This window comes from Notolepis coatsorum (assembly GCF_963971535.1).
Source record: "Notolepis coatsorum genome assembly, chromosome: 13".
In the NCBI taxonomy this organism is placed as follows: domain Eukaryota; kingdom Metazoa; phylum Chordata; class Actinopteri; order Aulopiformes; family Paralepididae; genus Notolepis; species Notolepis coatsorum.
In genome coordinates, this window is record NC_140177.1 from 23,242,887 (window position 1) to 23,257,157 (window position 14,271).

Sequence of the window (14,271 nt, forward strand, 5' to 3'; positions counted from 1 at the left end):
TGTTCCTTTAAGTTGAGATGGGGCAGTGAAACCTGTGAGATCTTTTTTTCGCCATGATAAAGTGGATTCTACATGGTGGTGGGGGGGGGGGGATTCGTGGAATGCCAAGGTGCACAGTGAGTGAGAGCACTGACCTGGATTCATACCTTTTGAAAAGGAACACTTTAGAAGTGTCACATTAAATCATAATCAGGGGGGCTGTGTGAGGAGGCTATGGGGTGTTCAGGGGCGACGTTTCGAGTCCTCGTTCCGTGACAGGTGGTAGAAGACAGTTTGATTGAAAACTTTATTAACAGATTGCAGAATGGGTACAGTACAGCTTAAGGGGATGCAGACCATTTTCAATGCATCATAATTAACAGTAGCCACAGCACAGGAGTGGCTGTCCTGTGAACAAGTGTTTACATATCACCACTGTACGAAGAAGACTACAGACACGCACTCACTGGGGAAATGTAACCTATTGTCGTATTGAAAGTAAACATTGGTCAAACTAATTATGGCCGTCTCTGGTCTATAATAAAATGTAGCCCGATCCCAGAGAAAACGATGCATGGTAAGAACGTCCAGAAGCAGGATCCAATCATTATGTAATTAACCTCTCTTTTTGTTTTGTTTTAATAGTCTTTGACTCAAATATCCGTGTCCAATAATATCAAAAGTCTGCCGCCCGTCATGTCCTTTTGATATCGGACACACACGGATATTTGAGTCAGAATAAAGACCAAACACAAATGACGAATAACAAAAGTAACCATCTTTTCCTTCTTCTTACCTCTCGTTGGAGCGCAGCGTGGTTCCGATACTTTTTCTTCTTCTTCTTCGTATCGACTGCTAGTTCCAGGAGGGGGGGGGGGGGAGTGGTGACTGATAACTCCTTTATTTACCAAAACGTTTACTTATAATTCCCCCTGCTGTACAGCAAGTGATGCCTCGGAGGAACAAGTGCAGCTGCACGACTAACTTCACCAAACAGACTTGTAATGATCTCCCTGTTGGACGAGCCCTCCTCCCCCCTGAAGCATTGTGGGAGTAGCTGGGAGCCGAGTGGGTTCAGTCAGTGCAACACAGTAACACACATTCCACAAGTTCATCGTCACACGACACTGCGAATATTTAGACGCCAAATGGGAATGAATGAAAACTTTATTTAACAGATTGCAGAATGGGTACAATACAGTACGGCTCAGTACACACAATTGTTAAGGGGATGCAGACCAGAGAAAGACGTTTGTCTTGTTTACATCAGGGTCCCCCATTTTCAATTCATACATTTATGACATACACACAACATACATGACATTTATGGCATAGGGACATACATGACATACAAATGTAACAGTACTAAATACCTGTCCCTATGCCCCTGTCGCTATGTCCCTATGCCATAAATGTCATGTATGTTGTGTATGTCATAAATGTCACTATGAATGGAAAATGGGGGACCCTGATGTAAACAAGATGAAAGTCTTTCTCTGGTCTGCATCCCCTTAACAATTGTGTGTATTGAGCCGTACTGTATTGTACCCATTCTGCAATCTGTTAAATAAAGTTCATTCATTCATTCATTCATTCAGGTATATAGTAGTAACAGTATACAGTACTGTTACCCATAGATCCTGACAGAGAGTATATACATATGATGGGGAGGAGACTGTACATTAGGTCAGAGGCCGTCGTTTTTTAATGAACCTTTATTTAACCAGGCAGGTCAGTTATTAAGAACTAATTCTTATTTTCAACAACGGCCTGGCGAGAGGACAAAAGGTCCACTCGAAGGGGAAAGGGGACAAAAATAATAGAAAAGAGAGAGATGGTACATCATCACAGAGGTAAGGGAAATAATTAAAAACACACATCAAACAAACAACCAAATAAAATGACAAGGTATGTAAGTAATACATGAAGCAGAACTGACAAATTACTGGGTGACAGTTGCAATATGACATTTCTCTATAATGTGTGACCTATTCCCTGAAACACTGATGCTTTTTTTGGGTGTCATTCAAATTAAAATATCTTAAAATTGATTTGATTGATTCACATTCTATATGGAACCATGACTTCTCCCCAGAGATGGTATACCCATGAAAACCAGTAAGGTGCGTTTTTGAACTGAAATAAACATTTTGCATTAATTCACGTGAAAAGCATGTAGTAGAGGCATGTGGCAGGGCCTCAGAACGATGACAGATTACAAAGGCACCTCCCTAAAGCTGAACAGTGACATCTCCTTAGCAAATGATCTCAATACTTTCTATGCGAGGTTTGAGGCGGTGAATAACAACACCAGCCTACAAACCACCGCAATGGAGGGGGGGTGCTGCTGATGGAGATTCAGTGTTCAGAATAACAGAACATGAGGTGAGGAGGACCTTTAAGAAAGTGAATATCAGGAAGGCAGCAGGACCGGACGGTATCCCCGGCCGCGTCCTAAAAGTCTGTGCCGACCAACTGGCCCCGGTATTCAGACATATTTAACCTGTCCTTAGAACAGGCTGTCATCCCCACCTGTTTGAAGAAGTCCACCATCATCCCTGTACCCAAAAAAAACTACGCCCACTTGCCTCAACGACTACCGCCCTGTAGCTCTCACTTCCATAGCCATGAAGTGCTTTGAGAAGCTAGTGAAGGGCTACATCTGTTCCTCCCTCCCCATCAACCTGGACCCCCTGTAATTTGCATACCGCCCCAACAGGTCCACGGAGGACGCCATAGCCCATGTGCTGCACACAGCAGCATCACACCTGGACAAGAGGCAGGGGAACTATGTGAGAATGCTATTCATCGACTACAGCTCAGCATTCAATACCATAGTCCCCTCCAAACTCATAGCCAAGCTCAGGGACATGGGCTTGAACTATGACCTCTCCCAGTGGGTCTTGGACTTCCTGACGGGCAGACCCCAGGTGGTGAGAGCAGGCAACTGCACCTCCTCATCCATCACTTTCAACATAGGGGCCCCACAGGGCTGTGTTCTGAGTCCCCTCCTCTACTCCCTGTACACACATGACTGTGTGGCTCAGCGGAGCAACAACACAATCATCAAATTTGCTGACGACACAGTAGTGGTGGGCCTGATCTCTGCAAACGACGAGAGGGCCTACCTGGAAGAGGTCAAGGTCCTGGCGGGATGGTGCCAGGAGAACAGACTCACCCTGAATGTCAGCAAAACAAAGGAGATGATTGTGGACTTTAGGAGGTCGGGGGTCAAGGACTACAGCCCCCTCAGCATCGACGGGACACCGGTTGAGAGAGTGAACAGTTTCAAGTACCTCGGAGCCCACATATCCGAGGACTTGATATGGACCACACACATTGACAGTGTTGTGAAGAAGGCACGACAACGCCTCTACTTCCTCAGGCGCCTAAGGAAGTTCCAAGTCAGTCAGAAGATCCTTAAGAACTTCTACAATAGAGAGCATCCTGACTGGCAACATCACCTCCTGGTTTGGGAATAGCACTGCACAAGACCGAAAAAGACTACAAAGAGTGAGACGTTCAGCGGAACGCACAATTGGAGGGGGGCTTCCCACCCTCCAGAACATTTACAACAAGCGGTGCAGGGGCAAGGCTAAGAGAATCATCAAGGACTCCAGCCACCCGAACAACTGCCTCTTTGAACTGCTGCGGTCAGGCAAGCGATACCGGAGTCTCAAGGCGAGCACAGAAAGACTCAGAAGAAGCTTCTATCCCCAGGCCATCAGGCTGCTCAACGAACAATAAACACTATGCAACAACCATCAAATGCACACAGCACACACTCACTTTAAACAAACAACACACTGCAGCACCCACTCTCCACACTTTAGATCACCTAAACACACTTTATATTTATTGGTAAAGGATTTGCACTACAACTCGTACACCTTACTGTAAATTGTACCTAAATTGTACCTCATCCCATTTCTGCTTTGCACTATATAGTATTGTATATTAGTATATTGCATAGTATATTGTATATTATATGGTAACTCAGTTACTTCTAGTCTGCATCGAACATTGTACATATGTCTATACTGAACACTGTGACCTCTATTTTTACTTCTTTTTACATGCTACTTTATTTTATTTCATACTTATCTTGTCTAGCACAGTCTCTGGAGCGTAACAGTAAGAAGCATTTTGTATAAAAGTATTCTGTACTTCTGTATGACAACTATTAAAGAAACTTGAACTTGAAACTTGAGGAGATTGACATTGTTATTCAAACCTTTATTTAAACTCGAAAGGCAACGGAGGTTTCCCTCATTTACAGTCATGTTGAGTGTACATACAGAAATAAGCAACAAAAAAAGCATATAAAATCATACAGAATATAAAATCATACAGAATATAAAATCACACACAGCATATAAAATCATAACAATAAGACAACAAGACGAGGCAAAAAGCAAGGATAATAAATAAATTAAAACACGTACAACTTGATTGACAAAGGTCGGAGATCAGGTTTGAAACTCAACAACGCAACAGAGGGGAGAATCTCAAGCTTTAAGGACGGTTGGAGTTCATTCCATGAGCTAGAGGGGCATCATAGCAAAAGGCTGATTTATCCTGTTCAGAGCACTCAAGGACCAGCCAGTCACTAGAACGGGTTCCATAGGTTCAAAATAAGGGCCTTAAAAATGAACAAAATACCAGTGTTTGTTGCGCCTCTCCATCAGCGAGGACCAACCAACCTTCTCATAAAGGACACAGTGATGAGTGTCGTATCTATCATTAGTGATGAATCTGAGGGCAGAGTGATAGACAGAGTCCAGGGATAAATTATAAATGAATTAGTTACAATGTAAGAAAGTAGCTACATTTCAGCTTCTTTTTTTTTTTTACATACAATTTTGGTAAATGTGTACAAAACATTTCAATGGGTAAAAGTAGGTTTAGCTAGGCTTGGTTCTCCACATACAAAGCTATTCAGTTGTGATCATTCACACGTTGATGATCATTAAATAAGAAAATATGCTTTAGTCATTTGATTCAGGCAGTAACATTATTCATCGGTCCAGACATAAGCTCAGCTAATAATGTGAAGCAGCTTGAACAAGGAGCAACAGAGAGGGTTGATTCAGCATCAGCCGAAGACTCAGGAATGGTAAAGCAAGGAAAGGTGAGACCACACTCTCTAAAGGGGGGTGAGCACAAAGGTAGTAGGGCCAAGAGTGATAACATTATTGTCTGATTGATTGATTGATTGAAAACTTTATTAACAGATTGCAGAATGGGTACAATACAGTACAGCTCAATACACACAATTGTTAAGGGGATGCAGACCAGAGAAAGACTTTCGTCTTGTTTACACCAGGGTCCCCCATTTTCAATTCATCAGGACATATATGACATACATGACATACAGATAGTCAGTACTGCTACATCTATACATTTATGACATACCAGATTTGCAAATACAGTACTGTTTGTGATACAGAAGGAGTCAAGAAAAGGGAGTATATACATTTGACGTAGAAACTGTACATTGGAGGAGGTTGGGTGGGGGGGGTTGGGTACACTGGGATATTGACAACCATACTGGGTAATTTACATTGGAGGTGGTTGGGGGGGGGGGGCACACTGTATAAACAAGCAAAACTGTACATTGAGGGGGGGGGGAGACTCTGTACAAACAAACAACATTGTACATTGGACTATTGACAAAACCATACTAGGTAAATGACTGTACATTGGAGGGGGTTGGGTTAGGATATTTACAGGGGCCAGTGTTGAATTGCAGTCTCCCGTAGGTGTCTCTTGAGAGAGGTTTTGAAAGTGGGTAGTGATCCACATTCCTTTACAGCTTTGGGTAGGGCGTTCCACATTGATGTGGCATAATTGCGAAACGTGTTTAGTCCCTTATTTGAGCCGAATCTGGGTTTAACATGATTTGTGGAGCTCCCTCTGGTGTTGTGATCGTGGTATTCACTGACCTTTGGGAAGTATTTTGCCATGTGCATGGGTACCTTGGTCGTGTAGTGTATCTTGTAGACCAGGCCCATTGCAAGTTGCTGTACTCTGTCATCTACTCTAAGCCATCCTAGGTTGTCAAAGTGGGCAGGGGTGAGGTGGGTTCTAGGAGTAAGGTCAAGCAGTAGTCTGACCAGTTTGTTTTGAGATGTTTGTAATTTTGTTTTTAGCGCCTTTGAGGTGCTTTGGTACCATGAGGTGCAAGCATAGTCGTAGTACCCCTGAATGAGTGCTCCTGCCAGAGTCTTCAGGGTATTCTTGTTTACCAGAGAGGAGATCCGGTACAAGAATCGAGTTCGTTGGTTGACTTTTTTTATTACATTGGATGCCATTTTGTCACAGGAGAGATTAGCCTCTAGGATGGAACCCAGGTAGGTAATTTCATCTTTCCTTGTGACAATATTGTCACCCACTGTAACTGAGAAGCCGTCGGTCTTGCTGAGTTTGTTATTTGAACCGAAGAGAATGGACTCTGTTTTGCCCATGTGTAATGATAGTTTGTTATCAGCGAGCCATATGCAGATTCTGCCTAGTTCCGAGCTGAGGGTTTTTTCAACCTGTAACTTGTTCTTGTCAGAGACCAGCAGGGCTGAGTCGTCCGCAAACAGGAACAAGTTGCAGTCACAAGCTGACGACATGTCATTTGCATAAATTAGGAACAGTAGCGGTCCTAGTATGCTTCCTTGTTTGGGCAGTTTGGGCACCAAACTGAGCATGGTGGTGGGGATAGGTGCCCGTGCTGTATGGGGCCACTGCAGCCCTTCAGAAACACTGAGGCTGGCAAGATGACCGTCCTGATAAGAGACCCAATGAAAAGGACTGAGAGCTCTGTACAACTGCTGCCAATTGCTGATGAACTTGAGAACTGTTAGGACTATCTGACTCTTAATAATAAACTCTGCATACCGACTCTGGTGCAGTGTGTTCTTATACGGTTTGGACCATGTGTCATAATCACTATTAAATGTTAAATGGTAAACTGCACCTTACTGTAAATTGTACCTAAATTGTACCTCATCCCATTTCTGCTTTGCACTATATAGTATTGTATATTAGTACATTGCATTGTATCTTGTATGGTAACTCAGTTACTTCTATTCTGCATCGAACATTGTACATATGTCTATACTGAACACTGACTTCTATTTTTACTTCTATTACATGCTATACTATTTTATTTCATACTTATCTTGTCTAGCACAGTCTCTGGAGCGTAACAGTAAGAAGCATTTTGTATAAAAGTATTCTGTACTTCTGTATGACAACTATTAAAGAAACTTGAATTGATTGATTGAATCAGACGGCCGCTCTACCTCCTGAGCCACTGTCCTACCCCACTATTACTACTGTCTGATTAAATCCTGCCACTCACTGCTGTTCACTACTACTACTGTTGCCTTCTCTATTTGAACGACTACATCAAACAAGAGGTGGACGCGGGCAAATACTGCGGCATGGTTGGTCATGCTGGACCTACAAAAGGCCTTCGACACTGTCAATCACTCCATTCTGATTGCCGCAATTGGTTTTGGATAGTCTATCAGTGAGCTGGATGCAATCCAACCTGGAGGGGAGAGAACAGATGGTGGAGGTAAACGGTACCCTACCCCCCCCCCCCCTCCCAGTGAGCTGTGGTGTTCCACAAGGAAGCATACTAGGACCGCTACTGTTCCTAATTTATGCAAATGATATGTCGTCAGCTTGTGATTGCAACTTGTTCCTGTTCCCGGACGACTCAGCCCTGCTGGTCGCTGACAAGAACAAGTTACAGGTTGAAAAAACCCTCAGCTCGGAACTAGGCAGAATCTGCACCTGGCTCGCTGATAACAAACTATCATTACACCTGGGTAAAACAGAGTCCATTCTCTTTGGTTCAAATAACAAACTCAGCAAGACCGACGGCTTCTCAGTTACAGTGGGTGACAATATTGTCACAAGGAAAGATGAAATGATGACATACCTGGGTTCCATCCTGGAGGCAAATCTTTCCTGTGACAAAATGGCATCCAATGTAATCAAAAAAGTCAACCAACAAACTAGATTCTTGTACCGGATCTCCTCTCTGGTAAACAAGAATACCCTGAAGACTCTAGCAGGAGCACTCATTCAGGGGTACTACGACTATGCTTGCACGTCATGGTAACAAAGCACCTCAAAGGCGCTAAAAACAAGATTACAAACATCACAAAACAAACTGGTCAGACTACTGCTTGACCTTACTCCTAGAACCCACCTCACCTCTGCACACTTTGACAACCTAGGATGGCTTAGAGTAGACGACAGAGTACAGCAACTTGCAATGGGCCTGGTCTACAAGATACACTACACCACTAAGGTACCCATGTACATGTCAAAATACTTCCCAAAGGTCAGTGAATACCACGACCACAACACCAGAGGGAGCTCCACAAATCATGTTAAACCCAGATTCGGCTCAAACAAGGGACTAAACATGTTTAGCAATTATGCCACATGTGGAATGCCCTACCCACAGCTGTAAATGAATGTGAATCACTACCCACCTTCAAAACCACTTTCAAAGAGCACCTACGGGAGAATGAAATTCAAAACACCATTATCATTATTACTTTGCACATTGTTCTATTATTATTACTACCTATCCTACCTGCCCCCCCCCCACTACCTATGCTGCTATGACACTTGAATTTCCCCAAGGGGACTAATAGAGGAACACTTGACAAGAGGTGAGGCCATCCTCGTCATCCAACTGCCAGGAGGGGGACAGACTCTAGTCCGGGCCAGAGCCGACATGCCGGGCAGGGGCCCCTCCTGTGGGTCTTCCTCCTGAGGCTGGACACCACATACTAGTCCTTCTCCTCACAACGCTTCACTGGACCTCAGCGGTAGGACAGGGAGCGACCAGGACAGTGGACAGCAGTAGACAAGGAGGAAGGCATCCAGGAGCTGGGATGTGAAGAGGAACACCGCCGCACCACTGCCTGACGGGGGCGCCATGGCCTTCCGCACAAAGTGCAAATATGCTACCCAGTGTGTCCAGGACGGATGAGGAGTACTGAGCATGCTGAGAAGATGACATCATCCAGTGGAGAGACAAGGTGGTGTCGAAGACACGCAGAGCCCCAGGAGCAGAGGACATAGGGTCCAGGAGCAGAGGACATAGAGCCCCAGGAGCAGAGGACATAGGGTCCAGGAGCAGAGGACACAGAGCCACAGGAACAGAGGACATAGAGCCACAGGAACAGAGGACATAGAGCCCCAGGAGCAGAGGACATAGAGCCCCAGGAGCAGAGGACATAGAGCCCCAGGAACAGAGGACATAGAGCCCCAGGAGCAGAGGACATAGAGCCCCAGGAGCAGAGGACACAGAGCCCCAGGAGCAGAGGACACAGAGCCCCAGGAGCAGAGGACATAGAGCCCCAGGAGCAGAGGACACAGAGCCCCAGGAGCAGAGGACATAGAGCCCCAGGAGCAGAGGACATAGAGCCCCAGGAGCAGAGGACACAGAGCCCCAGGAGCAGAGGACATAGAGCCCCAGGAGCAGAGGACACAGAGCCCCAGGAGCAGAGGACATAGAGCCCCAGGAGCAGAGGACATAGAGCCCCAGGAGCAGAGGACATAGAGCCCCAGGAGCAGATGGCATTGGGGTCCAGGAGCAGAGGACATAGAGCCCCAGGAGCAGAGGACATAGAGCCCCAGGAGCAGAGGACATAGAGCCCCAGGAGCAGAGGACATAGAGCCCCAGGAGCAGAGGACATAGTGCCACAGGAGCAGAGGGCATTGGGGTCCAGGAGCAGAGGGCATTGGGGTCCAGGAACAGAGGACATAGAGCCCCAGGAGCAGAGGACATAGAGCCCCAGGAGCAGAGGGCATTGGGGTCCAGGAGCAGAGGACATTGGGGTCCAGGAGATCTGACTTTATGAGGCCATAAAATGTTTGTGAGCTCTTACACCCAAATGAGGTTTTACATTGTAGCTTTGTTAGAAGCTCTGAACCATAATTAAAACCTAATTTGGGTCACACACATTTTATGGCCTTATACAATCTGAGCCCTATTCATTGTCTATGGAGCAGCCCCAATTTTACATCAGTACAATCCCTCCTAACTTGATAGGAGGGTCACGAAAAACAAATCTTCGGTTGACTGAGGAAAGCAGTAGTTTTGATTGGAGGGTCAAGGAAAGAGGGCGGGGCTTAAGGAACGAGCGGCGCATGTTCACAAATACTGACTGAACTGTCCTAAGGCACAAGAGCAACATTATGTGAACTCTTAAAAGGGGTGGCATTCCCCTTTAGGTAAAACATTTCTAGAAAAAAGGTCACAAAATCAGCTGTAAAAATACAAATAGTCAATACTGATGTTTATTTTATCCATAGGACAGAGAGCCCAGCTCGGAACTAGGCAAAATCTGCATATGGCTCGCCGACAACAAACTATCATTACACATGGGCAAAACAGAGTCCATTCTCTTCGGGTCAAATAACAAACTCAGCAAGACCGACGGCTTCTCAGTTACAGTGGGTGACAATATTGTCACAAGGAAAGATGAAATTACCTACCTGGGTTCCATCCTAGAGGCTAATCTTTCCTGTGACAAAATGGCATCCAATGTAATAAAAAAAGTCAATCAACGAACTCGATTCTTGTACCGGATCTCCTCTCTGGTAAACAAGAATACCCTGAAGAGTCAAGACTCTGGCAGGAGCACTCATTCAAGGGTACTACGACTATGCTTGCACCTCATGGTACCAAAGCACCTCAAAGGCACTAAACCAAATTACAAACATCTCAAAACAAACTAGTCAGACTACTGCTTGACCTGACTCCTAGAACCCACCTCACCCCTGCACACTTTGCCAACCTAGGATGGCTTAGAGTAGACGAAGTGCTTCATTTATGACTGTGCAACAACTGCAACATCTCCTCTTCAACATTGTTCGGATCTTTCAAAATGTTCTATTTGAATCCCTCCGAAAGGGCTGACAGGCACCACACAATGGATGACTCAATGGTTAGTCATTAGAGTTTGTTTATTTGAACAAACTAGTTGAGATGTTTTCTCCACAATACAACCTTTATAATTCCCACAGTTGACCACAGGCTTACCATAGGTCAAAAACCTGTGAAACAGAACAAAATGCAGTGCATACACATTAATCATAATATTAATATACAATATATATTAATATCAATACCAATCAATCAATCAATATTAATATTAATATCAATATACATATTAATATATCAATACCACTATCAAATATACATACACTATCCATTTTATATATTATATTATATATAATTTATATTTATATTATATATATACATTACACTATACACTATCAAACCAGTATGTCATGTCCCCTTTAATTGTGGGTGAGAGGAGGGAGAACTAGAATGACTTCATTTCCCAGAATGCATGGCAATGTTTACTTCCTCCTCCGTGAGATACGAGCCACTAAGCTCCCCACAGTGCCCACACACAACGGACAAGATAGCAGTTCTCATCAAAGCACACACACGCTCACACCAAAGTTCCCCACATGAATCTCACCGTGACAAACCGGGAAAGCCACCAGGACACAAAAGCAATTGGTTTTGATAGTCTATCAGTGAGCTGGATGCAATCCTACCTTGAGGGGAGGGAACAGATGGTGGAGGTAAACGGTACCCTATCCCCCCCCCTCACAGTGAGCTGTGGTGTTCCACAAGGAAGCATACTAGGACCGCTACTGTTCCTAATTTATGCAAATGACATGTCGTCAGCTTGTGACTGCAACTTGTTCCTGTTTGCGGACGACTCAGCCCCTGACAAGAACAAGTTACAGGTTGAAAAAACCCTCAGCTCGGAACTAGGCAGAATCTGCATATGGCTCGCTGATAACAAACTATCATTACACATGGGCAAAACAGAGTCCATTCTCTTCGGTTCAAATAACAAACTCAGCAAGACCGACGGCTTCTCAGTTACAGTGGGTGACAATATTGTCACAAGGAAAGATGAAATTACCTACCTGGGGTCCATCCTAGAGGCTAATCTCTCCTGTGACAAAATGGCATCCAATGTAATAAAAAAAGTCAACCAACGAACTCGATTCTTGTACCGGATCTCCTCTCTGGTAAACAAGAACACCCTGAAGACTCTGGCAGGAGCACTCATTCAGGGGTACTACGACTATGCTTGCACCTCATGGTACCAAAGCACCTCAAAGGCGCTAAAAACAAAATTACAAACATCTCAAAACAAACTGGTCAGACTACTGCTTGACCTTACTCCTAGAACCCACCTCACCCCTGCCCACTTCGACAACCTAGGATGGCTTAGAGTAGACGACAGAGTACAACAACTTGCAATGGGCCTGGTCTACAAGATACACTACACGACCAAGGTACCCATGTACATGTCAAAATACTTCCCAAAGGTCAGTGAATACCACGATCACAACACCAGAGGGAGCTCCACAAATCATGTCAAACCCAGATTCGGCTCAAATAAGGGACTAAACACGTTTCGCAATTATGCCACATCAATGTGGAACGCCCTACCCAAAGCTGTAAAGGAATGTGGATCACTACCCACTTTCAAAACCTCTCTCAAGGGACACCTACGGGAGACTGCAATTCAACACTGGCCCCTGTAAATATCCTAACCCAATCATTCCAACCCCCTCCAATGTACAGTCATTTACCTAGTATGGTTTTGTCAATAGTTCAATGTACAATTGTGTTTGTTTGTACAGTGTCTCCTCCCCCCCCCCCTCAATGTACAGTGTTACTTGTTTATACAGTGTGCCCCCCGCCCCCCCCCCCCCAACCACCTCCAATGTAAATTACCCAGTATGGTTGTCAATATCCCAATGTACCCAACCCCCCCCCACCCAACCTCCAATGTACAGTTTCTACGTCAAATGTATATACTCCCTTTTCTTGACTCCTTCTGTATCACAAACAGTACTGTATTTGCAAATCTGGTATGTCATAAATGTATAGATGTAGCAGTACTGACTATCTGTATGTCATGTATGTCATATATGTCTATATGAATTGAAAATGGGGGACCCTGATGGAAACAAGACAAACGTCTTTCTCAGGTCTGCATCCCCTTAACAATTGTATGTATTGAGCCGTACTGTATTGTACCCATTCTGCAATCTGTTAAATAAAGTTTTCATTCATTCATTCATTCACACTAGTTCAGCTTTGCACCTACGGCGAGGTGCGTTAGCCTAGCCATAAGCTAGCGGCAAACATTCAGACAACGTTCATTCATTCAGCCAGCATCACTAACACCTAGCCCCTTTCGTGACTTTCGGTTTGCAAGCCTGTGGCTTTTGTGACCGGAGTCACTTGCCCACCCGCCCCGATCACCCAGTAGCGAAACGACCAAGCGTCGTCAAGGGGCTCGCGGTGTGTCAAGAATACATCAGATCTGAATTTCAAAGATACCCAGCGTACAATATGGGTCTAACACAGCTTCACGATGGGGTCTGGAAGCTCGGAGTTGCTAATAAACAGTTTAAAACATTGTTACTCGACGAGTGGTATTTACAGACCGAACGTCCATCTCCGCCGTTGGTGTCACAGCGCATGCGCACCATGCCGCGTTCACGTTACTGGGAAGAAGCGGAAGAACCAGAGGACATCTCGTTGCTACCATAGATATATATATATATATATCTATGGTTGCTACAACTAGGAAGCCTTCACGCTTTGACTCTATATATATCTATGGATGAAACGCCCACATCCATACTTCCGCAATTCGTGACGCGAAGTGGGAGATATGGGGTCTATAAAAGAATCCCATATGTCCTAGTAGGAATTACCACTAGGAGGCTGACGTGAATGGTTTTTCCCAGTCGGAAACTGGTTCTTCCGCTTCTTCCCAGTAACGTGAACGCGGCATGGTGCGCATGCGCTGTGACACCAACGGCGGAGATGGACGTTCGGTCTGTAAATACCACTCGTCGAGTAACAATGTTTTAAACTGTTTATTAGCAACTCCGAGCTTCCAGACCCCATCGTGAAGCTGTGTTAGACCCATATTGTACGCTGGGTATCTTTGAAATTCAGATCTGATGTATTCTTGACACACCGCGAGCCCCTTGACGACGCTTGGTCGTTTCGCTACTGGGTGATCGGGGCGGGTGGGCAAGTGACTCCGGTCACAAAAGCCACAGGCTTGCAAACCGAAAGTCACGAAAGGGGCTAACTAACACCGTGCACTATGCAAATATTATCCGCAGGCTGCATTAGCAGCCAGCAGCCAAAGTGATACATTACATTGTACATATGTGACACAGCCAAGTTAATATTGCAATCCCTTAATA

At 44.9% G+C, this 14,271-nt stretch overlaps 1 protein-coding gene across 2 annotated transcripts in view; it reads right to left on the reverse strand.

Annotated features, from left to right (window-relative positions):
- LOC311239522 (rho guanine nucleotide exchange factor 18-like) overlaps nt 1-14,271 on the reverse strand; it is a 123,239-nt gene that overhangs the window by 108,938 nt on the left and 30 nt on the right. The window contains exon 1 of one of the 2 annotated variants that reach the window (XM_084327841.1): nt 776-959. The exons of the other annotated variant lie outside the window; for it this stretch is intronic. The gene's annotated coding sequence lies outside the window, so the exon portion shown is untranslated. Of the gene's footprint in view, nt 1-775; nt 960-14,271 lie in introns of those variants that run through there. 2 annotated transcript variants of the gene reach the window in all.